This window comes from Nipponia nippon, unplaced genomic scaffold, assembly GCF_047370975.1.
Source record: "Nipponia nippon isolate SJK-2023a ecotype South Korea unplaced genomic scaffold, ASM4737097v1 scaffold_9, whole genome shotgun sequence".
Taxonomy (NCBI): domain Eukaryota; kingdom Metazoa; phylum Chordata; class Aves; order Pelecaniformes; family Threskiornithidae; genus Nipponia; species Nipponia nippon.
Genome location: NW_028262413.1, coordinates 47,312,090 through 47,339,573, shown reverse-complemented (window position 1 = coordinate 47,339,573; position 27,484 = coordinate 47,312,090). Strand labels below are relative to the sequence as shown.

Here is a 27,484-nt window from a genome sequence, read left to right as displayed (position 1 = left end):
CAGTCCAGGCTGTGCCAAAGCTGGGGATCCCCAGGGTCCCCAGGCGGCTCCGAGCTCCCGCAGGGCTTAGACAACCCCTGTTCTTGTGGTGGGGTGTGACTGGAGCCACCCGTCGTGTCCTTGTACTTGTGACCCTGAGCCCTGCCCCATGCAGAGCCCCGCGAGAGGAGAAGCTACAGGTTTCCACTTAGAAACCCCAAAATATTTATCTCTGAGGCATGATGAGCCAGGCCCCTGGGGAGCTTGCGGTTCAACACCAGTTCATTGAAACAGATAAGTCTCCGTGTAATATGTGCTTTGAGTAATTAACATCTGACATAATTGTGCTGGGATGGAAAGTGTCCAATCTGCAAATAAAGTGCAAGGTTTGCTTGTGTTTTGTGTTCACATGGCACTCGGACGTTTGTTGCTTTGCTGTGCGTTGTTACGCTATCTGGTACGATGCATCTGAGCTGCAGAAAACTCATCGTCACTGCTAGGTCGCCCTTCGTACGCTTCTTTTAGCCTACTGACTTCGTATCATTAAAGCCATTAGGGTAATGTAAGAGATAAGGTTTCAGTCAATGTGTTTGTCCTCAGACCTAATGAAAACACAGTGGTGTTACATTTATAGCTCCAGAAACCACAGTCTCAAATACTATATGCCCTGGAGAGACCTTATCTGCAACCCAGGAAGCAGAGATAAAAATCACATTTAGATATTAACTTCCCCTTGTGCAGGATCTCTTGCTGCTGTTGAGTCTTCTGCTCAGCCCAAGGGCACTGGTGCTCCGTGGCCATGGGGGTATCGCACCGAAGGGGGCTGTATCAAGGCTGCAGTGGCTCTGCCATCGGCCACCATGGCAAAACCCTGGACATGTCCCACCAGATTTGTCAGCGAGTCCTCCCAGCCACCACCGCTGTCTGTAGTGTCACGATTTCCACGCAAATACACCCGTAGAGGGAAAAACCCCAATAAAGCAGGAAATTCACCACCACCCCCCCCCCCCCATGTCCCTGCTCAGCCCAGTCCCCCCAGTATCAGCCGGGAGGGTCTCTCTGCCCTGCATGCTGGCAGCACGGCACAGGTTTCCAGGCTCCAATTCCCAGGAGCACTCGTAGGCATTTGCACCATCAACCTCACATACTACATTACTAAAAGATGCAGTTCTGGTGATGGAGCCATGGCCTGAGAGCTAACCCCGGACCCAAGCTGGCAACAGTTAGGATGCTTACGGGTCATTCACCCCTGCCTGAGCTCTCCTCTTCCTCGGACACGTTTGTCACCGAGGGCTGCATCATCCTACCTGCACACCGGGCAGTGCCCCGCAACTCCACTTTGCTCTTCACGTCTGCACTTCTAAACTTAACGCCCCTGCAGGTTACTTAAGGTGATATTTCTGTGTAGATAGAGATTTGCTTAATACTGCTCCTACTGTTAAAATGCAGAGATATTTATTTATCTCCCAGTGGTGTCAAGGAGAAGCGAACTCAGAGGCACAGAGCAAGTTAAATCTGCTGTAAGCAAAAGGGAATAGAAAGGGACTGAATTCATATTGCAGAACAGCAGAATGGTTTTACGTCCACCCACACTGGTGTGTATGGAAAGGGCATCCTCACAGAAACCCTTGTTTGTAATTTTGTGATCTCCTGTAGGTTTTGGAGCGGTATCACCTAGTTTTACCCAGAGGCAACTGCACTGCCTGCATAAATCATAGAATCACAGAATCATTTAGGTTGGAAAGGACCTTTAAGACCATTGAGTCCAACCGTTAACCTATCACTACCAAGTCCACCACTAAACCATGTCCCCTAAGCACCACACCTACCTGTCTTTTACATACCTCCAGGGATGGGGACTCAACCACTTCCCTGGGCAGCCTGTTCCAGTGCTTGACTACTCTTCTGGTGAAGAAATTTTTCCTAATATCCAACCTAAACCTGCCCTGGCGCAGCTTGAGGCTGTTTCCTCTCGTCCTAAATCTCCTCTTCAACCATGAACTTCCCTGCTGTTTAGCGTGAACCGGTCAGGAGGACATCTAGACAAATTCTGCGTAAGAGGAGAGCGAAGCAAAGCTGTGCACTGTTTAAATCCAGAGATATGACCGCATAGCATGTCCATTTTACAAGCGCAGAGGTGTGTGCAGAGCAGGAGCGGACACAGAGCACAGCCCGAGGGCTGGGTGCCTTGTCCCAGCCACCACAGAGCTCCCCAAAAGTGCCACAGCCGTGATGAGTCTGAGGACCACCAAGGACTTTGCCGCTGTTTACAGAAATCTTCTTTCTTACCCAAGAAGCCACAGGACAAAGAGCACGTGAGTGCTCCTCAGTCCACTGCTCGCTCACAGCCTCCCCTCTGTTCCCCGCAACGGTTTATAGCATGATATCGAGAACTGCCTGGTAAAATCCCCATGTGCTCAGTGCAGCCCAGCAGCACAGAGCTCTACCAAGGAGAAACCACGGGCAGCATCGAGATTTCAGGTGGTACCGAGGCACCTCCTGAAGGCAAGTCTATAAGCTCAGTGCTGCTTTTCATTAAATACATGTAATTAAAAAGGTATGTGTTTGGCAACTCCTGTTCCCTAAGCCTGGGGAGCATCCAGGACAGTTGTGGGCTCAGCAAAGCGCCCTGGCGCAGGTGGGCTTTGGCCACTGCTTTCATGCTTTTTTTGTTTGAGCTAGAAGAGTCCATTAAGCAGACCAGCCTTTGGCTAGATCTTGGCTTATGGGGCTCCATGACACTTTGAACTCCCCAGACTTGGCTCCAAGAGTGCCCAGGAGTGCTTCGGACATGTCCCTGGCTCACACCTTCCAGCTGCACTGCCTCAATATTTCCCCTTATAACCCCTATCTGGAGGCTCCCTGGCAGCACTGGGGCTGAAATAAACTTCATGCTCTGTTTTCCCCTTGGCTGCAAACTGGGAGCAATCACAGCCGCTGCCATCATCCGTTACCAAGATCCCTGACAGCCCGGTCGATGGACCCGCACGGCCGAGGACTGGCTCCTCCAGCTCGCGTGGAGCCATGCACCCCACGCCAAGGGAGCTGCAGGGGATGGAGCGGTTTTCACCACTCACCTGCCATGTGGAGAGGCTGTCAAGGTAGCAAAAAATGAGAATTTGCATGTTGGCTGGAGCCTTCCTGCTGTCACTCGTTTGGCTTTCAAGTTTGACAGCTTCTTGTATTTCCATGGGGTTGGCACAGCTTGTGCTGTGTCCCAATCTACAGCTCCACAGGAAAAAATACAGGATTCGTTCCCCATCACCCATTAACAACCAATGCCGCCTTTTCCCAGTGCGTTACCCTCTGTTTCACAAGAGATCGCGAAATGATGTCAGCTTGTCCATACTTGAAAATTCAAATACAAAACATCAGAACATCCAAAATCAGCTATATGAAGCTTTTTTAAAGGCCTTTGATTTGCAGAAGGGATGTGTCATGGCTGAAATCTGAAGATTGCTGAGCGTAGCAGGATGAAAACGCAGGATCCCCACGCTGTAACATGAAACACAGGCTGCTGTACAAGGCTAGCTCAAAGGGGCAGCAGAAAGGTTTTGTGCACAAAGGAAGGGGCTTTGCACCCTGCCAGCTTCATCCCCAGTTGCACAAGGACAAGGTTAGGGTGAGAAAACACAAGAAAATATTTTTAAATAATATTTTTTGCAAGTAAGCTTTGACACAACATGTAAAACCCAGGCTGTGTATTAGGGGAGATGCTGTTTTCCCATGCTGAGGCGGTACCCAGAGGAGCAGGTGGGTGGAAGGCAGCTCCCACAGCAGGCTGCATCCCATCTCCTTCCCACCCACGTATTGGTGATTTAACGCACTTAGGGCACGATTGCTCTGTTTCCTTCAACAAACATTATTCAGCTCAACGTCAAAGTGTCGGTCGCTTTATTGTGCTATCTCTTTGCAGTCCCTGCATTCATAATAACTACAGCATAGAAATCTGGGGACAGATTGGGGCACATTTTTCCATGATCAGCGGCACTGATGGAACGTGGCTTCCTATGCCTTCCCCCCCATCCCAGGGGACTCCTCGGTGTGGGGTGGGATTTCCTTCTGTGGGGCTTGGAGGTGGCCCCAACATCTACTTTCACTCTGCATCTAGAAACCCACGAGCCTCCAGATCCATCCTCTCCAGCAAATTTGTTTTAAATCAGCTGTAGGTTCAAAAGTCACCGGGGAAGGCTCCACAGACACGTGTGGTCGCAAATTGCCCATTTCCTTGGGATAAAGGGCTTAAAGGAAAACCCCAATTTTTTTTCTACCTGCTCGTGAGCTGCGTTGGGCTGTGGGATATCAGGTCTCACAGTGGATGTAGTGATGCCCAAGGGGGCTGTGGGGAAGCTGCTGCCAGCTGAACTTCTTTTGCCCTCTTCCTGTGTGGGGGAAAGCAATGGCAAGGAGTGACTATGGACCTCAGCTGAGTGGTCATGGTGGTTGGTGCTGGATTGGGATGTTGGGTACCAAAATCAAAGGGACAGGTGCTCCTAAACCACATATATACTTTGGAAAAAGCAATTGCTAGAGTTTGCACATGTTGCTGAACCTTTATCCTTTAAAGCAAAACATCATTACTGCCTGTAACCAGAAGTTAAGAGCAGCGAGGTTGTGCTGAAAGCTTTCCTATCACCCACAGAGGCATCTGGGGCCAACACGCCATCGTGTCCACCATGGGAGAGCCCACTGATGCACAGTTATGACAGGACTGTTTCCTGACAGATAAAGAAATAATAACCTGGATCCACTCATGTTATCACTAATTAGTACTTGCAGGGCTGAGTGTGGGGCTCATATCAGCTTAATCAGTTGGGACTGTGATTAGAGCACAACTCTTTGGCTGGAAATCTTTCTTTCCAATAACTTTAATACCGTATTCCTCGCTCTTTCTTTTTTAAAAACAGTAAAAAGGTGGCAGGGGATCTTTCAAACGTGCTGGAGGTGATGCCGGTTTGCAAAGCATCAGGACAAAACGCGTTTCTTCAGCCAAGCACCCAAAGGTACTGAGCACCCTCCTGCACCATGTTGCTGCTGTGTCTCCCCACGACCTCGGTTGTTTCATCAACATGCTGCGGACAAGGCAGGTAGCACCTTCCATTTCACGTGACGAACCAGTAAAAAGAGAGACTGTAGGTCTGGGGCCGGGCCTGGCTGATGAGAATAACGTGAATATTTAACTAAGAGCTGGAATATTTAGGCAGTGAAGCCCTTTCTGGGCTCAAGGGCTATTTAAGTGGGCTTGGAATGAGCAAAACGTTGGGTCTTTGCCAGCTCCCACTTGGGTGCAAAAACTCCCGGCATTTTGCCCAAAATTCTCACAGTAGCAAGGGAGGACTTCTGGTGATGGAAAATGCCAAGGAGGTCCCTGCGGGCACCAGGGCTGAAGCCCCACTGAACTTGGTTTGTGTAAATAAGCCGAGTAAGCCACGGAAAAGAGTGACTAAATGATACGCTAAGCTTGAAAACCAAAACCACAAGAAATTTAAATTGTAGGAGCTTGATAACGATACAATGTTTGTTGATTCTCCACCCTTGCCTTACTAGAAAAGTCCCACGGAGTGCAGGAGAAAATTATAGCAAGTGGAGAAAGATTACATGGAGGATTTAATGAAGAATTGTAACTTTTGGATAACAAAAAACCCTGTCGATGGAATCCTGGACTCAACAACACCAGCCCAGGTCCTCCAATAGCATCAGCAGGACCAGGAGCTCAGCACTTGCCATGCCCACTTGGGAGCGACGACTTTTTGGCCAGAAAAGTGGTACATCGCTCACCTCCCACAGAGCCTGGCCATGCGATGGTGCCACCACCAGCAGGTCTGGTAGGAGATTGCTGACATCGGGCACCAACTCACATTTCATTACACCTAAGGTTCTATTTTTGGGCAGTTCAGCCTTAGGAGCGTTCTTTTAAAGTGCAAACCTTGCCTTTGCTTTTAAACCGCAGAGGGCTGGCGTGCCTGGGAAAGGGCACAGGCTGTTCCCATCAGGCAGCCGAGGGGTTAAAAGCAGGAGAAAGTCTTTGAAGAAAAACTGCTGATGGGGTTGAAGGACTCCTTTGAGGACGGAGGACAGAAACCAGTTCCTATAAAAATGTTTTTCAATATATTTTACAGACTAGGCCCGTTTATACGAGTACCAAAACTGCCATGCGGGATGAAAGCCACTGTCTAGCTGGTCCAGCATCCTGTCTCCGAGAGCAGCCAGCGCCGGATGCTTCAGAGAAAGGTATAAAAACAATGGAGTAGTCAGACATGGGATAATCCAGCCTCTTTCATCCAGACCTCTAAGAAAGTTTAGTTTATATCCAGCAACCTGAGATTAAATGTACTTTAATAGTTTGCCTGGTTTTCTTTACTGACAGATCTCTATATTCCTGCCATGGCATTTTCCATTTCTATTTTGGAGTAATGAATCGGAGTCACAAAGTAACGATTCACTGTTTGATTTTTGGGGAAGCCTGGCAGTTTTGGTGCAAAGGGTGGAAGAAATGTTTGCTTGCAGGAGTCGGATGGGTGATGCTGTGGGCTTTAACCAGGATAAAAATAGGAACTGGTTACTTTCCAAAGGGAAAAATAAACTACTAAGTTTCCACTGACTTGGAGTTGCAAAAATGCATTTTGGATTCTGGAGCACTTAGTAAAATATTGTGGTTTAGGCTCGGTAAATAGCAGAGAGCATTAGTTTAGAAATAGCAGTGTAAATACACAGCTTAATGGGATGGTTTGTTTCAGGTTCTTTTTTGGGTCACAGACTCAACAACTTGTTTTAGTTTATGTGCAGCTTGTGTTTCAGTTTTAAGGGCAGCCCATGGCTGGCCATGTACCTTAGCTGCTCATCTGCCACTCAAAACTGAGTTCAACTGCTCCATAGCAAAAAGATATATCATATCATATCAAAGAGGAGGCCAGGAACAGGGTTAAACTGTGAATCTTTGGACAGCATCTTCACTGCGGGCTGCTGTCAATCCAGGAGGCCCGCTCCCACTCCTGCAGTCAGACAGGTTGGGAAAGCTCCCTCAAGAAAAGCATGGGGGAAAAATAAACGATAAGAGTGTGGGGTGACCTCTTCTGCCAGCCCTGGCATGCAGCGCTGAGCGCGCTATTGCCAGAAAGGGCACATCTAGGCTTTTGTTTTAAACTTCATATTTGATCTCAAAACCAAACGAACTTCCAACACATGCTGGACGATGCGCAGTGCTGCCAAGCAAAGTTGAGTTAAAAAGTCATTATCAAAACTCTTGGGCCGTCTGTGCCCACGCTGGACGTGCTCACACCGTCGGTGATGCCCACCTTGAGGGTGCCCACCGGCAGCCTACAGCTTCAGAGACCTGCCTGGTGCCAGGATGCTGCTTTGCCATCAGCTGCAAACTCCACATCAATGCAATCTTCCCTCCATGCCAAGCTGCAGCCCAGGAGAGCCGGCTGGAGAAATCCTTGTGGAGGCGAGGGCAGCTATATATAGATTCTGGGTTGTAATACAGAGTAATTATTTAAAAACCTTTTCAAGTGATGCCTCTCCTATCTCAGCACACGTCCAAAGCAGAGCTGAGAGGTGCTGGGATGCTGCAAGGCTGAGCGTGGGTTGTCCCACGGGTGTCCCCAGGGCGCACAGGCATTTAGAGCAGGGCAGCTCTTTGCTGCTGTTGGAAGCAGGGTTGTGGCCCACATCACGGGTAAGACATACAGCAGGCAGCCACCACCACATCTTGGCACATGCTCCCGCCTCTTCTCTTCGAGCCATGCAAGGCATGGCACCGAGACTGAACAGAGACAGAAAATTAGGTACATGAAGTGCACACTCATAGTGCAAAGCCCTAAGAGCTGCATCCAACACCGGGCGTGAGGCTTTTTGCAGAGGGGACCCACCAACAGCACCATCCGCAGAAGCAGGCCTCCACCAGCGTGGTGGGCACCCATGTCACCACGATGCTCTCGGCGCACAAACCCTGCGGTTCCTCCGGCTCCAGCTCTGCTTTGCCACTAGATGGCACAGGTCATTGAGAAATGCTTTATTTTATCAATATTCAGACTTATCCCAGAGCCAGATCCAAGCAGCAGCCCGAGCCCTTGTTTCGGTGGTGGCCACAGATACCTACAAGCTTGCAGCAGAGCAGGGGGGAACGGCATCCTTGTTCAGCCAGAGGATGGATGGCTCAGAAACCTGCCTGGTGCTAGCGCACCTCCGGTTCAATACCTTCCCCATCCTGCTATCTTACTTCCAGTAATGGCACTTCTTTATTTTTTGCCAGCTACAGTAATGAAATATCTTTGTAAAACTGCCAGCCCATAAACCCTGGCTCATCTATTACATAGGCCTTCTAAAATTATTTTTCATGGTGTAAAAACCCAAATTAACAGGTGAATACCAAGCTGGTTCTTTTTTTTTTTTCTATTAATTCTACATATTCCAGATTTCACGTGCATAAATTGGACCCAGGACTCAGCGTTAGACTCCTGCGTGTCCAGATCACACCTGAGTCAATACCTGTTGATAGCAAAGGGGAGCAAAACTGAAGTGCTTTGGCTCTGAACAGATATACAGCCAGTACCTATATAACGTGGTCACAGGTGAGCCTAGGTGATAGTATATCTTTGCTATCAGTCTGGATTTTAAAGCAAATTCCCCCTTGCTCTGCTCACAGGCCCCAGCTCCCAGAGACCTTCTCGGGATCAGGTTTTACCAGCAGGAACATTTATGGAGAGTGAATTTCAACATGGAATCATGGAAAATTAATTTCAAAGCACATGCCTGAGCACTTGCAAGCATCCAAGTGTTCATCTGACCAGGGACCGGGGCTGCTTCCACGCAGCTCGTCTGCTCAGCCCCACTCAGCCGAACACTAACTGCTCCCCAAAACACTTCTTGGAGCTTCAGACAGTTTAGAAATACAAAACACACTCAGGTCACCCTGAACACTGGTTACACCTGGGGGACAGTAATCATCAGGGGGGTCAAAAAATATTAAATTAACTTGATAAGTCATCTACCTGCTCATTTCCAAGTCATGTGTGCGCTTCAAGATTGCAGCCCCTGACGTTCCACCAAATTCAGGGTTTGCAGGGAAATGCAGACACAGGGATGATGCTACTTCCAAATACACAAGAGCTGTTGAATAGCATATGTCTGAGTGTTGCCAATGTTATAGGTTTGAACCTTGTAAAAACTACAATGGGAAAAACAGTTTTCTGCTCAATGTGGAAGAAAAAAAAAAAAAATATATATATATAAAAAAAGTACTTGCTATTACAGTCCTGGGCCTAGTAAATGGAAAAGGAGAAAATTAAACCTGGGAACGCTTCTGTGAAACTGAGTCTGTCACTTTGATAAATATAAATACATGTAAAAACCAAGCACCATCAGCTTTCCCCGAGCAGGAAGATTTATAAATCCCTGACAAACAGAGAGCCTGCCCAAGCGTGGGGAGCAAGCAAACATCCCCAGCCACCTCCGCCGAGCTGCATGGCTCCGGCCTCACCGTGGGGTTGCCATTTCGGAGGAGAAGATGAGCCCCAGGCTTGACTCCAGAGCGGATGCTCTGCGGTGCAATAGCAGCCACCCCATGCACTGCTTCTCTGGGGCCAACCTCCTGGTTTTATCCTGCGCTGCCAGCGATGGGAAGTGCTTCCCTCCCCGCTTGTCTCTCTAGAAACACAGCCAGCTCACAATACTAGCCTCTCTTTGCCAGTTTTGCTTTACAAGAATGAAGGAAAATGTGATTTTTGTGTGATTTCTGACCAGCAAAGCGTCCCATGGCACAGTGCCTCTCCCACTCCCTACATCCTCCCTTCGCAACCTGTGTTTGCCCTTCCAAGGTCAGGGCTGTTACACCCTGACACAGTTCAGCTGTCTCTTCCAGCTCAACCCTTTCATTTCTTCTTCCCTCAGGCTCCACTTTAGCCTTTGACCAAAGCCCTATGGACAGAAGGAGCTCTCTGGGCCTTGCAGAGATCTTTCTACATGGTCGTCTTCTCAGACCCAGCAGCCCAGCCTGGAACGGTCTTGGCAGAGCATCTTCCCTGCCTGAATTAAAAGCATCCTCTGAATCCTGACACCATGCAGGTACCTGGGCTCAGCCCCACAGCTGGCTCCTGCTCAGACAACCTGGTCTCAGGAGACCACACTTTGGATGAGGGCTGGTGGCCACCAGGAGCACTTGCCAGCAGGAGAATCCACAGTGCCCTGTTACCCCTCCCAGAGGCTCAGCATTGACCTGTGAAACCAAAGCAGCCCCTTGAAACACCATTTCTTATGTGCACACCCCGAGCAGCGCTGGGCTGGCTCTTTCTGTGAATTACTGGCACCAAACGACCTTGTATTTAAAGGCAGCTTCTATGCATATATATCCATCAATTATTTACGCGTAACATCTCAACGAGCACAAAAATTAGCTCATTTGAGCACAGTAAACAAACACTGAGTAATGCAAATTCCTAATAAATCTGCTATTCAGCTCCATTTAAATCAACAAAACAAGTCAAAACAATGCAGCTAACAAAATACACCGTCCAACAATGCCGAAGCCCAGAGTCACTCATCGCACGCTGGACTTTGCAGAAGTGCTCTCTGAAGCCAATTCACACAATAATTCTGATATATGTTGCAAATCAACGTATTTTATGAATGATTTTTGCAATTCTTGGTGTTTGATCACCAAGCAGCAAAGGAGTCCTGAGCAAACAAAGCTGGAGGGTTCATCCTGATGCTCTTGTTTCTACTTCGAGGTGATGAAGCATCATGCCACGGGACTGATGGGCTTGGTAACTGTGAACCACCTCCATTGCTTGGCTCAGGGTGCCCATGCAGCCCAGTGGAGTTTGAGGACTCTGCAAGCCTTGGAAAGCAACAAAAAGGTTGTTTTCAGGCACCTAAAGAATGATGTTTTCAGATATTCTGGACCTGTAACTAGAAATTCTTCCATCTTCGAAGTGCAAATCCTCTTTAATATAAAATACCTTTAGATCAAATATGTTTCAGGTTACAGCTGGGTTTGGAGTTTGTTTTGCTGTTTAATAACTCTCCTACCAATAACATGTAGCGCTTCACCAGAAATGTTTGTGGCATTAATTGCAACAACAACAACAAAAAAGTGAGCCAGCAGTCCAAACCAAAGTCTTCCTGGAAAGGCTTTAAAGGAGAAAATAAATAAAATGGTTCACAGGCTGCACCAGTTCCTTTTCGCGCCTGTGCGTGGAAAACGTTAAACATGTCCACCAAGCAGGTGAGGGTCCCAGCGGCACCTACCCCCAGACATGCCGGGGGCAAGCAGAGCATCTGCGGGTGCACGTTCATATACCTTTTTGCAGAATCCAGAATAAATCTTTCCTTTTTTGCCTGGATATTGCATACAAACTCCACCTTTCAAGCAGATTAAGAAAACAGATGTTAAACTGAAAGCCACCTTTGGAGATTTCCAGTTGTGCAGGCATCTTGCTAACCCAGTGGCCAGGGCTGGGGGCATTGGTGGCCCAAGGATGGCTGTGAACATGCCTACATCCCTGGGACAGGACTGCAGGCAGGGGATGGGCAGGCGGGACAGGGACCCGTGGTCTGCTGCCGAGGTGCTCCAGAGGTCCAGTCCAAAGACTCAGTCTTTGCTTTTCCACTTGTAATAATATTTGTAAGGGTAAGAGCTCAATAAGCATAAAATACACATGAAAAGGTCATTCACAGCGTAGGACGTGGGTGATAGCATAAAGAGATGTTCAGACAACAGCAATTGTTTTTTCTCATGGTCAAAACAGGCCTGGATTACAAGTACCTCTAGCAAATATAATCCCCACTTGGTACTAGAAGAGAAATCCACTCATCACTTGCCATAGCAGCCATAAACCCTATCCAGACACATTTATATTCATTTCAGCTTGAATACTTTCAGACACTCAGGTTCATTAGAGCCCAGTTGACAAATGACTGGCACTGGAAAGAAACACATAACGAACTACAGCTATAGACTCTGCATCTTCTGCAAGCTTAACTGCCAGCGAAGGTCATGGAGTACAGGCCTGTGAAGGTTTTTTGCATGCAATGCTCTATCTTCCATCAACCTAATAGCACCATTTGTTGAAATAAATCACAGCAAGAGTAAAGGCAGGGTAGAAACCGTGAGAGTGAGGGCACCGCTGGAGAGCAGAATCCACCTCCAGCCATGGTGGTAACTGGAATTACGGGATTTTTTGGATAGGCCAGGCGGGGACAGCTTTGGAGCCAGACCAAGCGTAACCAGCCGCTTCGGACTTCTCAGCCTTTTTTGTGTTAAGCATCGTTATACCCACAGACGCAGAAAACCTCCACTTGCTTTGCCAGGCTCAAGTCCTGACCATCTCGGGAGCAATTTTTCCTTTTCCTACACACCTCTGCAGCCCCTTCAGTGGGATGCCCCAGCTGAGTGCTGGCGGGAGGAACAGCACAGAGTCCTGGTGAAGGAAACAATTAATTCTGGCATCTCTTTCTGTGCTGACTACAATGGTGGTGTCATCTTTCCACCCAAAATGGGTCCTTCGGGTGGGTGCTGGGGCCAAGGGACATAGCTAAATGAACACCCATCGAATTGGGAGTACATTGCTCAAGGGGTAGCTCTTATTTCACCTGCCTCTCCAGCAACATTTTCACAGCAATGTAATTACACAGATGGCAAAGGCACAGAATAAGAAAAATCAAACAACAGACGATTAGAAATGACATACCGTCAGACACTGGGAATTGCTGTTAGCAAGAAGGTCAAAGCCTTCATTAGAAATACGCTTTTTTGAGTCACAACTGAATTTCTGTTGTCTGAAATGAATTTATTAGTAAATTATAGAAGCAAACATCACACATACAGCATCAGATTGCATCAGTTAGCAGTATCCTCAATGCTGCACTACAGCAGCACTTCACCTTTGCAGATTTAAAGGCTGTGGCTAAATTACAGCAAAAGGAAGAGCAATTTATGCAGCTTTACATTTAGAACCAATTTCAACACTTGCTCAGAAATTTCCTTGTTGCAGACACTGGTTGGACTGCACAAACCCTCTGGTGAAGCAGCCAGAATGGGATTGCAAACCGCCGCGCCGCTTCCATCCCTGGATTTTGGATGTGTGAAAAGCGGGTTGGGATTTGGTCCGACGGTGGTTGTGCACAGCAGCCACCGTGGGAAGCGGAGCCGAAACCATCGTGGAAACACCGCAGTAACCAGAGGGAGATCGCATTCCAAGTGTTTTGCTCTTGCTCGTGACTGTGGGTCCTTGCCCACCCTCTGCCCCGTGCTGCCCATCCCTGCCTGAAGCTGCCCACCACAGGGACCAGGCACCTTTCAGCCCACCCTGGGCCGTGCAGCCCTGAAGCAGCACTTCTTTAGCCACAGGGATTAAGCATCATCCAAATGAAGGACTGAGTTGGGGGAAGGCTCAACAAAAAAAGGCTTTTTTCAGCAGACTTAGGTTGCACCCAGAGCAGGATGATGCTGCAAAAGGCAACGTCCTCAGGCCACAAGCCCCCTTTTATTTTTATTACCCTTCAATAAAACCAAAAGCAAAACAAAAGGCACAATAAAGGGAGATCCAAGCCTCTCCTGATCGGATTACTTTCAACCAGCTTCTCTCAGATTTTCCCCTACCAAAGCATTAGAAGGGGAAGGGGGCTTTGCAACAAGGCAGCCCCACAGTCCAGCTGTGGGGATGAAGGGGATTGCTGTGGAGACACGGCAGCTTAGGGGAGGTCACACAAACAGCATTTGGATTGGGGTTTTTTTAATTGATGCTGCTAAACAGTTGCACATTTTTTTAACCAAATTAAGGAGCAGAAAGCACACAGTAAAAACACACAGGGACCTTTGAGGGAAAGGACAACTCTCGTTTGCACAAGCAACGAGCATGGGAGATGCTGGTACATCAATTAACCGTACCATGAGAGCCTGACCCAACCCCTCTAAGACCTTGGTGACCATAAACACCCACAGCTCAAGCAGCATGAGGGGAAACTGAGACACGTGAAAGCAAAGTGATTCCCTCTGGGTCCCTCAAGCCCAAAAGCAAGGCAAACCCCAGCCCAGGGCGCAGCCCCAGCGCCCTCCCCGCAGCCAAGCTCTAATTGTTTAGAGGCTTAATAAGTTGTAACTTAAAACTAGTTTATAGCTGTACATAGAAGAAAAAAAAAAAAAAGTCCTGTCGTAAAGTATTTATTACACTTCCTTTGGAAACGATGACAGTCCTCCAGTGAATGTTTTTATTGTTATTCATCATCTTTCGAGAGGGTTAGACAGCTCTGAAATACAGCTTTAATATGAGAGCCAAATGAGAAAGTGCAGATTTAAGGGAAACCTCGGAAGATCAGGTTTCACTCAGTGCCTGCAGCACTTACAACATGTGTTTCTGATCTGCAGCTCGACTTTGTTGTACCCAAACTGAAACTGCATTAAATTCGCTCTGCAGGAATTGCAAAAGGACAAGAAACGCGCACGAAACCCAGCTCATTTTACGCGCGCGACTCCCGCCTAATCCATCACCTGGAGACGGAAACAGGGTTTATCCTGCCGCAGGCTGCGACATCGCTTCAGAAGTAAAATAAGCAGAATTGGTTTCCCATTTTACCGAGTTTGTGGTTTGAGCAAACAAAACTAAGGATGTGATTGGAAATGGTAAAAACCCTGCCAGGCCCCTGCAGGGTGGTGCTGCAGATGAAGCCTTTGAGCACATAATCTGTTTGGAAAAATATGCCAAATTTTCCTCAATTAAAAAAACTCCATGCGTGCACAGCCCATGTCGCCCTGCCCACAAACGGCATCTTGAAGCCCAAAGCCCAGGAGGAAGGGCTCACCTCTCACAAATCCCCCCTATCCCTTCACACCAGCTCTTGGGACAAACGGGGCTGGAGTGGAGGAAAACCCATAACAACTCAAGGAACATCTTTGGGCTTAAGATACCACGATATTCTATGGCTATTTATTAATTATATGTGTTAATGCAAGAGTGCCCACCTCAGAAACCAGCTGTTTTACCAAGCCCTGGAAACAAGCTTCCCCTGGCTGAAAACCTAGAGAAATACAGTTATACACCTCTGATGAGAAACACCCATTGAATCCTATGGCATTTTATCACCTCCTTCCCCTAAGGCATCCCCATCAAAAGCTGGAGCAAGGGTGCACGGTGTGCTCACCCACGGACCCAAGCTCCACCACCCGCTCCGGCAGGGCAGGGATGGCAGGAGACAGCAAATTCCTCCATGCCTCATTTAAAGTGGGGACATGATGAATTCCTGAGCTTTATAGCTCCTATAAATACTCGGCAACATAATCATGTTACTCTTCCCCGTAACAGGCTGCAACAAATCCTATCAAAAAAGCTGTACTCAAAGCAGCCAAACCAGACAGGTTTTCTTGTTATGGGTCCGTATTTATCCATCCGGACCCTATCTCCACTTGCGGTTTGGGCAGAGGATTCCCTGGGTGAGGAGGAGAGAAAAGAAAAGAAAAAACCCATTAACCTGCAAAGGTTTGCTCATGGGAGCGCAGGGCAGTGGTAGGGCAGCACCCCAACCACACCGCCCTGGGTACCACCGCATCGCAACGCAGACCCTGACAGCAACTCCGGGCCCACACCGCCCTCCTGAAAGCCCCAAGCTCCTTTGTCTGCTTTAACAAAGGACTGGCCCTGTGGATGCTGGGGGAGGAGGAAGGATTCCCCAAGCGCTGGGCAGCAGATGCCGGAGAGCCGTGCAGCCCGTTGTCTGTTTTCACTTTGTTTAACAGCTGCCCTTTGGATCACGCTACTTCACAGGCTGCGGACGACGAGGCCGTCGCAGGAAACGCAGCCAAATGTTTACCTACCCCGCTTTGATTTATAACAGCTTGAGGAGGGCTGAAAGTCTGTATGTCAACATTCAGCTAATCCAACCTTTCCTCCTGCCAGAGAGAGCAAGCGCTGAAGAGTTAACGAAAATAACTCCTCTGCCCTAAAGAAATTGTATTTTGAATGTAGAGTCATGCAAACTCCAATCACCCTCGCTTAACACTTGCACAGAATTATTTTAACACTTGATTTTAACTTAAATAAACACGCTCAGCACTCCAGACAGGGGGGTGGGAGCTCCCTGCTGCTGGACCACCAAAAAACAAGGCAGGAGGCATCTACTCTCTGGACAGGAGAGGTCAGCAAGATCTGCATTCATCGGGGGCAGACACCATCCTGAACCCAATAACATTACTGTGGCTCCGCTCCGTGACAGCTCATGCTTTTTTTTTTTTTTTTTTTAAGCTAGAAATGAAAAGAAAAAGCCTGTCTAGTGATAGCCCAGAGTCCTGCTGCACTGCTGAAAGGATGCAGCTAATTCAGAGCCACCCTGGAGACATCTGCAAGATGAGAGGTTCCCCGGTGACTTCTCTGTCCAGGATGGTCCCAGGCCAGCGACCCACTGAGAAACGCTGCCCTGCTGCCCCAGCCGGCAATCTGTACAGGGCCTTTTTAGGGAAAGGAGGAGGAGGAGGGACTCCTCTTGCTGACCCCAGGACTGGGATGCTTGGAGGGCAGGTCTCGCCTCCCATCTGGGCTGCAAGCTCAGAGCGGAGCCAGTCGGTCTGACAACCACTCGCTCTTCCTTACTTATAAATGCTGAGAACATCAGATAATCCAGGGAGGTCGGGGTCAGCCGTTGCAATTGCTTTATCCCGGCCGCAGAGCAGCTCTGCATGTGTCCGGGTACTGGGGATGCCGCAGCCTCTGCCTTTTTATGCTCAATATTATTTTGAAAATACCTCCTTTATTAGCTCTTCTCACAACAGACCTGCTGAAGCCCAAAGGGAAAATGCTAAAGATTAGCAAGCACCAACCCAAGAGATGTCCATGCTTTTCCTGACTCCGCACAACGGCAGAAATCCAGCTTCCCATCTCCCAGCCCCTCTCTGCCGCTTCCCCACTCTTTGCAAACAATAAGTTGCTCATAAAATTTAAGGTCAGGGCCCTTGGCTCATCTCATCTTCCCTGCTTCATATTGCAGAATTACATTGCTTTACAACATCTTCCCTACTATATCATACAGAATAAGACTAAGCTCTGCTGAGCCCAATAACTGTTTGATTTAAGCGTCTTTTCCAGATAGCGTACGTATTGTTGCTGCTGTAGCTCTATTGGCAATTCCTCCATGAGCAATGGCCTCAAGCCAGAGGCTGCAGAGGGATCTTTCCAGGGTGCAGATTAAATGGTGAAGCTATTTGCCCCATACGCTGTAGATTTCACACACCCTTGCTCCATACAAGGAAGAATATTGGTTGGGGTTTTTTTTGTTTTTGTCTTTTTTTTTTTTTTTTTTAAAAGCCCTTGTGCTAGTTTTAAAACCCTGCTGTGGACAACAACTTCAGTGCCTGGGATGGACTCTTTGGGGAGCCCCCTGGCCTGGCCTGCATGGCTGGTGAGCAGTAATGCACTTGCCCCAGGCCATGCCCAGCAGACGGGAGCCACAGCTTTGAACTTTGTGTTGGGCCGAGTGGCTATTTAGCACAGTCCATTGATTTTACAAAGTTAAAAAAAAAAAAACAAAAACAAACCAACAAAAAAAAGACCCCAGGCAGTCCTCAACAGCATAGAAACAAATGTCCAAACCTTGAAATTTTTCACAAGACAACCCCAAATTCTTATTCTGTAGCCAGTTGTGCCATAGCATCGCTCCCCCTCCAACCAGTGCCCATGCCAAGTTGCCGCTAGCCCAACACTGCAGTGAGGGAGCCAGAAACAGCCCCCCCAGGAACCCAGCTCTGCCCCACACCTCCTGTTTCACCTCCTTCCAGGTTTTAGACCCATTTCCTCAACAGATTTTCAGTCAGAATTCAGCTTTCCTCCAGTACACACCAAAGCAGCATCGGTGGGGGGTTTGCTGCCGCGGTGGGTACGTCAGCCCTGCTGCAGGGAACAGCCATCCTTGGCCGGGTGGCTACGATGCTCCTGCTCCTCCATCCTTCACATGCAGAGGAACCAAGGTCCAAAACAATGACTGGTTTTCCCAGCTGGGGTCATGTGTGCTACTGGGTGCAGCATTTGGAAACAGATAGTCAGACCCCCCAGAATCACACAGTTTCTACAAGGCAAACTATTGAAAAGAGAACAAGGACTTTAGGGAATAACAGGTTGGCCTCTGGGTTCAGAGTCAGTCCAGCACCCACAGGTCACATTTTAATGTTTTTCCCGGAAAACAGGTAGAACGACAAGTTTTTCACTTTCTAAGCGGGACCTGCATTCACATGTGATCTTTTCCAAGAGTCACTTGGTGAAAAACAACCCTCACGTGATCTGCAAACCTCCCGAAAGAGCAGGTGATGGGCAACAAGCAGAGGACGAGCCCAGGGCCACGAGACAGGGTGCTCGTGGCCTCCCCAGCACCCGGCTGGTTAATTCATCTGCCACCATTCAGCCAGGGTTGCCCCCAGGGAGGTGGATCAGAGCTGACCTCCTGTGAGCCGGGCAGTGGCACAGCCCTGGCCCAGCCAAGGTACCATCACGAGCATCGCTTCCCTCCCACCACCCCAGATACTGGGCAGATAAGACCCACTTTTCAAATATTTATGGTATGTGAAAGCAAAAGGCACATTTGCAAGCAGAAAAGTCAGGACTGCTAAAATAAAGAGCGACAGAAAGAGCTGAGTTAGAGAAAGTTTAGCCTGGCTAGGGAAACAGGCAGACCCTGCAGCCTCGAAGCACAGCGGTCCCCAGTCCCGCACAAACAGAAAACCTCCGTGTCGCTCCGAATCCCTCATCCAGGGCACTTGGCCTTGAGAGCAAGCCTTTCTCCTCCGGGCGATTCAGCACGGCCTCGCTGCTCATCAGCTGCCTGCCTGATGCTCTTGCTTTTCATACAATTAAATGTCTGTCTTTGCATCATTTTCCCTGGGATAAGTAAGAGCAGAGCTGTGCGGGCTCCTTGTAGGCTGCAGGGTGACTCACTTTTGTTTCCAGGATCTCACGTGCACCAGCTGCCTGCACGCATATTTACTTCTTTAAAAAGCATTTTCCCCCGTAACTTGGCACAAAACCTGATTGTCACAGTATCTTTCCTTCTTTAAATAAACAGTGCAACGTGCGATAATTACACTCTATGATTGGAAACTTAAAACGACCAAATACAGACTTTGGGGTATTTCTCTGTCACGTCAGCTGTGGAACAGCTTAAAATCTCACACGGACCAACCGATGTGCTGCACCCCAAAAAAGGTGTATCCTTTTTTTTTTTTTTTTCCCCAAAAAGGGTTCATTCCTGAAGGAATCATAACTTGGTTGCTCTGTAGAGATGCAACATGTCCCCTACGGCTACAGTTTTTATGCCATGGCAAGACGAGGCTGAACAACACTTGTTACGCACACAACCCTCTTCAGGTATTTTTGGTGTGAAACCTCATCTCTGCAGCAAGTCGCAATTTGCATTTTTGATGAGCAAGCAAGTATTTTCAAAAAAATCCCCTTTGTACTGACAACTATCCCCCTGCCCATCACTTCGGCCGCAGCGGACAGATGGGGCTCCTTGCTGATGCAGCACCAGCAAGGGAGCGGGCGTTGCTTTTGGCCTGGGACGAGGGACCCCGAGGCTGCATCCTTTGCTCCGGCTGCTTGCTGGAAGCAGATGGCAGAGTATTTTGCATTTCCATTCAAGTCAAGCGTGAAGGAGAGCGTGTACTTTACTAACAAGAGATCAGCTACTATTTATCTTACACGGGTGACTTCATTGTTGAAATAGTACCGAGGAGAGGTTTAAAACTTCAAACAAGCCACTTTATCTAAACAGCGTTTGGGAAAAGAGCAGAGGTCAGAAAATAAAAAGGAGAAAAATTTAGATGTGCATGCTCTCGGCAAGCTGTTGTCGTTTTACTAATTTAAGACTTTTTTTAATATTAAAATAGGAAATGTAGAAGTTGACTGCCTTGCATCACTTTTTTAAACATTATATCTCAATTGTGGATTCTCAAGCAGCAGTTTGGTTTCTTTTTCTTTATCACCAAATGCTGAAACATTCGTTTAAGCAGTTGCCGCCAAGGTAAGGGCATTTTAAGAAACCAGCCCCTGGATCTGCAGGTGCAGAGATGCTCTCACCCACAGGGTCACCCCGCAGCTCGTGTTATTATTTTTAATGCTTCCTCAGAGCGCAACAGGATGGACCTGGCGGAGGATGCTGATGGATGAAGCTGTGGGCAGGAGGGAAATACCTGCTGACGATGCCTGGACGCGCGCCAGCCTGCAGGACCGCGAATGGAGCGAGGCCTAACAATGTCAGGAAGTTGTTGGTAACCAACTCGACACTTGCTAACGACATTCGCTTCCTTTATTTCCCACCTTTCGCTACCCCAGGCCCGGCGCCTCTGCTATGCAGCACTCGTTTCTGTGTAATAATAACACAATGGCAAAACCTTGGCATTTGCCTGGCTCTCGCTGCTAGAAAACAGCCCACAAGAGCAGGAGGCAAGAGCCGTTGCACTAATGCATGAGAAAGTTTCCACAGATTCTTTAAAAAAGGAATATATTCTAAAAATAGACAAAGATAGACTTGACTAAAAATTAGACAAAAATAGACTTGATTCTATTTTTGCAGCGAAGGGATACCCTAGCATAAGCTCTCCAAGGTATAGATGGTATCAGCTCCTGCCATGGCATAAACATCTGTCATTTCAGAGGTGGGTAGATTAAAGCCTCCCTAAAGGCCACCGCCAGAGTCCCTATAACGCGGGTAACGTTACCGCAGCACAGGGAATGCCGCGGGGACACCGAGATCATTGCCGCAGGGTCAGGGACTTGCAGAGGCACTTACAAAGGTTTTAAATCTTTTCCACGATTCAAACCATGGCACTGTCTGGGTCTGACCCATGATAAATCCTATTTATCATCCCTGGGGACTTAGAGGAGTGCAGACAACCTTACAAACAGGTTCAATGTTCACCGAGACCAGAAGTTTGTTGAAGACAGTGGTAGAAACAGTAAGAGAACCCCAAAAAATACTACCTTAGGTACAGTTTTCTTTTGATTTAGCTCATTCTTACATGCTACAGGATGTACAGTTATGATATCAGGCCAGTGCACAAAGCAACTCAAAACCTGCTTTTAACACTAAAAAACAATGATTCAATTTTAAATTACATTGGAGCAAGTGAAGAGCACTGATTCATCCCGCCCAAGGCTTATGACAACTGCTGATTCATCAAGTGCTAGCATCAGTTCAGAAGCAAGAAAACCAGCTTGTTAGCATTTAAAGGAAAATTTCTGAGAAAAAAAGGAATTAAAAAAAACACAACAAAGCAAAACAAAGGTTTCACTAGATTTCAGGATCTTTAGCAAAATCAAACTGGGTGGAGGGTGAAAGTAGGGATGCGCAAATATGGCCACACAAGAGAGTTTTCAACAGCTCCGTGGCGCATTTACTCACCCCTTATTTCTAGAGGTGCCTTGCATGGTCAGAGCAAACCCAATAAATCTCTGCCAGTGACTACAGGATACTGGAGAGTTTCCTCAAGGAAACCCTCCTATATCATCCTCAGTCACCCAGCAAAATTTGGCAGTTCCACTTCACAAGGTTAAAGGCAACACTGAGGTTTAAATGAAGACATCCTTGGCTGGACTCTTTTCTACTTTAATTGAAAGATTACAGCCCCCATCCACAGGGAGGTATAAAAAACTGTTTTTGTAATGATGCAGACTGCAGCTGCCATTACCATTGAAAAGGTCTGAACAAGCAAATGGGTGAAATAAAACTAGAAATGGTGTTATGCTTCTCATCTGCCCCATCGCTGCCCCTGGGCCACGGTGGAGGACCCAGAGCTTCAAAAACCATGTTGGAAGTAACACAATTATTATGGGTTTGTGTACATCCAAAGACTTCTGAGGTCTTTCCGACTGCTGGAAGACTTGGAACTGGCTTTTGCATGTTTTGGATGACCTATTTATCCCAGAATTGGCAAGGCTGGGGAGCAGTTTTCCTCACCAGGCAGGTCTGGGTCATGGGGAGTTGGTAGGAAGGAAGGAAGGAGGTGGAAACTTTGCATAAATAACAGTCCTCGCCCCTTCCAGCTCCCTGCCTCATTGATCATGCCCGTTCCTTGGCAGGGAGAAGGTGGGACATGGGGCTTTGGTTTTGTTTTGAAAAAAGTAAATCCCTTTTTCAACTGAATTACATAGCCAGAGGCTCAGATCTCCCGCCAGAGGCATGTTCTCACTGTCAGTAACAGACTTTAAAAATAAATATGCCCCATGTCTGCCAGTAACGGGTCTTCTCTAATTCACCAAGCATCCTGGACTGCCTCTACTGAACAATTTTGGGTCTCTGGCGCTGGGCAGCGGCTGCCTTTAGGGACTGCTCTCCATTACATAGGGCCTGGATAAACTCCGCTAGGTCCCTCCCAAATTCATCTCCTCCAAGAGCACTGCCCCCATTTCCACAGAAGAGGGGTGGCAGGGCAAGGAACTGCCATTAATGCGTTAATGGGGTGGCAATGAGGCAAAAAGGACACACCACTGAGGTCTGCACTCAATCACGATCAGCACCATGAGTCCCTGTGGGTATGTCGCACAATGTGCTGAGCGTACACAACATCTCAAGGTGTTTTTTGTACACACATATGCTGTAGAGTATCACATGTACTGTATTATTCTTGTAGTAGACCCTAAAGATTAATTATTAAGAGCAATTTGGCTTCCAAGAATTCTCCACACCAGGCATTTACTAGCCCAGATGGATTTGCTAAGGCAATGCATGCACTGAAGAAAGGTGGCCATGCTGGATCACACCCAACCCACACACCTCTCTCAACCCGTCTCCTGGAGCAGACCTGACAGGAGCACAGGGAAAACCCCAGGAATCACCCCCAAAAACAAAGCAGGCAGGCTTCTTGACTTCCCGGTGAGTAGGCTAGGGACAACACTGAACCAAACCAACCCCATCCCTGCCTTCCCTTCCCTATCCCTTTTCCTGCCTAGGAACTGCAGGAGAGGCCCAGGACATTGCCACACCAGCTCACACCACACCAGCTTCTGATACTACACTCTATAGCATCCCACGGCCCAGTGCTTGTTGCCTGCTTTTGCCCAGTTGCCCGAGTTTTGACATGATCAGTGAAACTCTGGGGTGAAATCTCCCATACAAACTTATTACTGTGACTCTCTTCTTCAGCTTTGCTCCAAGTCCTTCTCCATCTGTGCCGCTGCACAGGGGAACCCTGGCATCCTGGAGGCAGTTTTCCTCCAAGAGGAGCACCACTTGAAGGAACAAGAGTGCCTGAATGCGTCCAACCTCTACTTTATGCCTGGGTCAAGCGCAACATCAGCATTCAAGATGAAATCTGGTCTTTACCCTCTCTTTTCCCAGCCCCTCTCCTGCTCCAGCAGCCAGAGCCCCACTGCACCCACACAAGCCCCCAAGAATACTGATGAACTTTCAAGTGGTGTTTTTCTAATTTTTGCTCCTTTAGTTGTACCTGCCTTTTTCTTCTTTAAGCTATGCAATTCACATTAAGAAGAAAAGAAAAATCAGGTTAGTGCTACTGGTGAGCTGTCCCAGAGGTAAGGCCGGTCCTTTATCAAAAGTCCGTGCTGGTTCACTGATGTACATTGAGCCCTGCTCTGCATCTTTATCTTGACATGGGATGAAAATACTATAACACATCCATTTAACTCACACTACTAAATTCTCCATGCTTAAACTGCTTGCAAATATCCACAGACACTGAGCATAACGCTGTCTTTAAGTGTTAGCACATTTGTGTTTACCTCCACTCTGACCATTTCCCAGTTCTTTGCTCTCTCCAGGCAAGCCTGTGAACTTCAGCTCCAAAACAGCTACAAAGATGTAGGGGCCACAAAGATGATCAGAGGGCTGGAGCACCTCTCCTATGAGGACAGGCTGAGAGAGCTGGGGTTGTTCAGACTGGAGAGGAGAAGGCTCCAGGGAGACCTTATAGCAGCCTTTCAGTACCTGAAGGGGGCCTACAAGAAAGCTGGAGAGGGAGTTTTTACAAGGGCATGTAGTGATAGGACAAGGGGTGATAGCTTTGGACTGAAAGAGGGTGGATTTAGATTAGATCTAAGGAAGAAATTCTTCACTCTGAGGTTGGTGAGGCACTGGAACAGGATGCCCAGAGAAGCTGTGGATGCTCCATCCCTGGAGGTGTTCAAGCCCAGGTTGGAAGAGGCCCTGAGCAACCTGGTCCAGCAGAAGGTGTCCCTGCCCACGGCAGGGGGGTTGGAACCAGATGATCTTTAAGGTCCCTTCCAACCCAAACCATTCTATGATTTATATGCTTTGGACACCAAAACCAGTTAAAGAGTTGAAGGAATAGGTAGAGGGCAGATGCCCCTGCAGCCACACGATGCTGCGACCATGTCCTGCCATGGCTGCTCCATCCCCAGTTGCACCTGGCCCTATTTTTATATTCTTATTTAACATGGTGTCTTTTTCTCACTGGTTATATTTTTGAAGACCTCAAGTGTGATTTTGGAAAAAACACTGTATTTTCCTAGGTGATGAGAAGTTCAGCTTCCTCAGCTGATGAGTTTTCCTCTGCAGACGGAGCGCTGGAGGGGGACGGACACCACTAATACAGTATCTGGAGCACACGCGAGAAGCCAGCAAGAACAAACAGACGACCAAGCCTCCCATTGCTCCAGCGCTCAGAAGAAAGTGAAATTATAATCCCAGAGATAATAAAGAGGCTTTATTCCAGCCGTCAGTCAATCTGCCTCCACTCCTCGCCTGCCCTCCAGAGAATACTTTTAAAGGCCGCAGACTTGTAGGTGATGATGTTTTATTACATCTCAAAAAGAAAGAGAAAAAAAAACCCAACACACAGAGGAATGCAGTTTCATTTGCAGTTTCCTGAAACCTGAGCAGAAAGTTTATAAAAACTTTGGGTCATGTTTGGAGTTAGGAAACAGAATGAGAAATCACTCTCCTTTTCCTCTTTCTGTTTGCTGAGCAGCACCACCAATCCCACAACCTTCCCACCACTATTTTTTTTTTTCCAGCAGCATTGCAGTTCCAAGCTTTGCTCTGTTGGCTTGGACATAAATCAGAAAGCAAGGGTCTGAACAAGATCCTTCTTGTAGTTCACACACCCTCCTATAAAAAAAACCCAAAGGATTAAGAAAGCAATTCGATCCCCACTTCCTAAGTCTGAATTATCTGGAAACTGCTGTTACTTCAGGTCAAAAGAAAAGCAGAAAAAAACCCAGCCTCTGACTGTCAAAACAACAACAAAAAAAGATGTTTTCTGTAAAAAGTAGGAGCTGATGTTGGAAACAAGGAGAAGAGCCAGTCTGAGCCATCCTGCAGTGTGTTTTCCTTGCCCATGACCCTCAACAGGACTGTTGCAAAACTGCTTTGGGCAAGAACGCACACAGGAGAGCCTGTCCTGGAAACCCCTTGCCTGGGCTGGTTTGCACCAAGGAGAAGAGCAAGAGGGAAGGCCACTACTAATGAGACCTGGGCACCTGCACACTGAACATGACCAATGATGGGCACAGAGGGCCCAGGTGCAAAGCAGGGCTCGGGAGGCTTCCCAGGAGCAGGGATTAGAGAAGGCAGCCCGTTGCAAATGGCCAAGCAGAGACCAGGTCCTGAGCACCCTGTCCTCTTGCGGAGGTATCTGAGCTCACATTAGGCATCATCCAGTCCAGCCGCCCCACTCCATTTTCACTCCCAAATAATTCCATGTGCTCTGCAGCCTCAAACCTCCAGCTATCTCAGGGCAGATGCACAACAGCCATGAGGTGCCATCTGCATCTCTGAGCATTTCCCCCACACCCATCCAACAACCCATCAGCACCTAATACACCATTCCCATGGCTACACACACCATAAAGCAAAGATGCAGAGTCCAACAGGAGTGCCCCCTCATCACATCTCCCAGCTGCTGGCAGCACTATGCTGCCAAGCATGAAAAAGAGAATAAAAAGGCCATATGGCCTCTTCTTCCATCACTTCTTCCACTCATATCTAGCAGCAGCAGAGAGAAGAAAGCAGGCTGTAAGTCAGGGTGGGATATTGCACAAGAAGGCCGAAATAAGTTTACAAAAGCAGCTTTATTCTAGTATTTCCCAGTTTTAAGACCTGAACTTCACATCCTTCACATTCTCTTTGACATAGTTTTTTGAGTGTGGTTTTAAAGCAGAGAATAACAGAGGTGGCACGGGAACCAAGCCAGAGAAGCTGTGTCCGAGCGCTGGGGGCGGGTGCGCGATGGACCTGTGACATTTTGCTTTGGGAAGAATGTCACATTTCTCCTTCAGGCCAGGAGCACTTCGTTCTGGAGACCAGTCTGGCCAAGAAGGAGACAGAGCTACTGAGGAAAACTAATTTACTATTTCTTGTTGCTAGTAAGTCTTAAAGGCCAGATCACCAGTGGCTGTGAACCCACAGAGCTGCACTGGCTCCAGCGCTGGCTCTACCTGCTGCAGCTCAAGTCCAACAGTCAGTCATTTAGATAACAAATCAAGCTCAAAGATCTCAGCTAAATATCAACACTGGAAAATGTTAGCTTTTAAATCCTTGGCTTTCCATACCAGCAAGCTGCTGCCAGCATCAGGACAAGCTGCTGTCCCTGCTGGACACATACTGTTGACCTGCACTCACGGTGGATCAGTCCAGCCCAGATGCAATGCCAACATGGTCTGAGAAGTTAGCGGGTAGGTGGATTTTAGGGTCCCAAGTCTACGGCACTCCTGAAACCCCATCTCTGGTGCTGTGTTGACTACAACCAGGGCCACGTGAAATCCCAGCCAGCCTATTCCAGCAGGCAGATAGAGTATCCAGGTGCCTTTGGATTTTGTCCCATTTTGCCACATTTTCATGACCACTTTACAGAGAGAAAGCTAACAGACTTTAAGGACTCCTGTGATCACTTGGTCCAACAGCCCATCCTTGTGGTTTCAAAAAAAATCTGAAAATAATCAAGAAACACCCTGGGAAGGCTGCACTTGGAGAGCTCTGTGCCACAACTGTCCAACCCAAGGAACTTAATGATCCTTGTAAGAAAAAGGTATTTTCACCTCCTTTCCCCGCAGGAAGGCACACCAGCCTGGCTGCAGAGCCCACTCCTTGACATGAGCACCACCAGCCCACGCTCATCATTGCTTTCCAGCTTCTTCACGTTACACCCAATTTGTTCCCATTTTACCATCCTGCCAGAAGAAGAGCCCAGCCTTGCACTCAGGTTTCTGAAGGCATCAGCATTTTTCTTCTGAATAAGCCAGGCCAAGCTCAGCTGGAGAGCTCTTGGACATTGGAGAAGCAGAGATCTGAAGGCAGAGCTAAGCCAAGCTGGGTAATTACAAGACAACTTCCCTCAAAGTGAAGCTAGGTCACATCTCATCACACCCCCAGCAGCCACCCATGCCAGGCCATGCCCACACAAACTGCCACAGCAGCTACATCAGAAGAGTCGGGAAGCACCAAGAGGTTCACGTGCCCAATCGCTCAACAAGATACTTCAACAACATCCACAGGTTTGTTTTTTTTTTTGCAATGTGGGACCTGAAATGCCATGAAAGCAGCTTGGAGCTTCTCA

The 27,484-nt window shown here is 48.0% G+C and overlaps 1 long non-coding RNA gene across 1 annotated transcript in view; it reads right to left on the bottom strand.

Moving 5' to 3' along the window:
• Positions 1–5,174: 5,174 nt before the first annotated feature.
• The window catches only part of LOC148050324 (uncharacterized), a 60,864-nt gene continuing 38,554 nt past the window's right edge, over positions 5,175–27,484 (bottom strand). The window contains exon 3 of the long non-coding RNA XR_015701413.1: positions 5,175–7,744. This is a non-coding gene — a long non-coding RNA (uncharacterized LOC148050324). The remainder of the gene's footprint in view (positions 7,745–27,484) is intronic.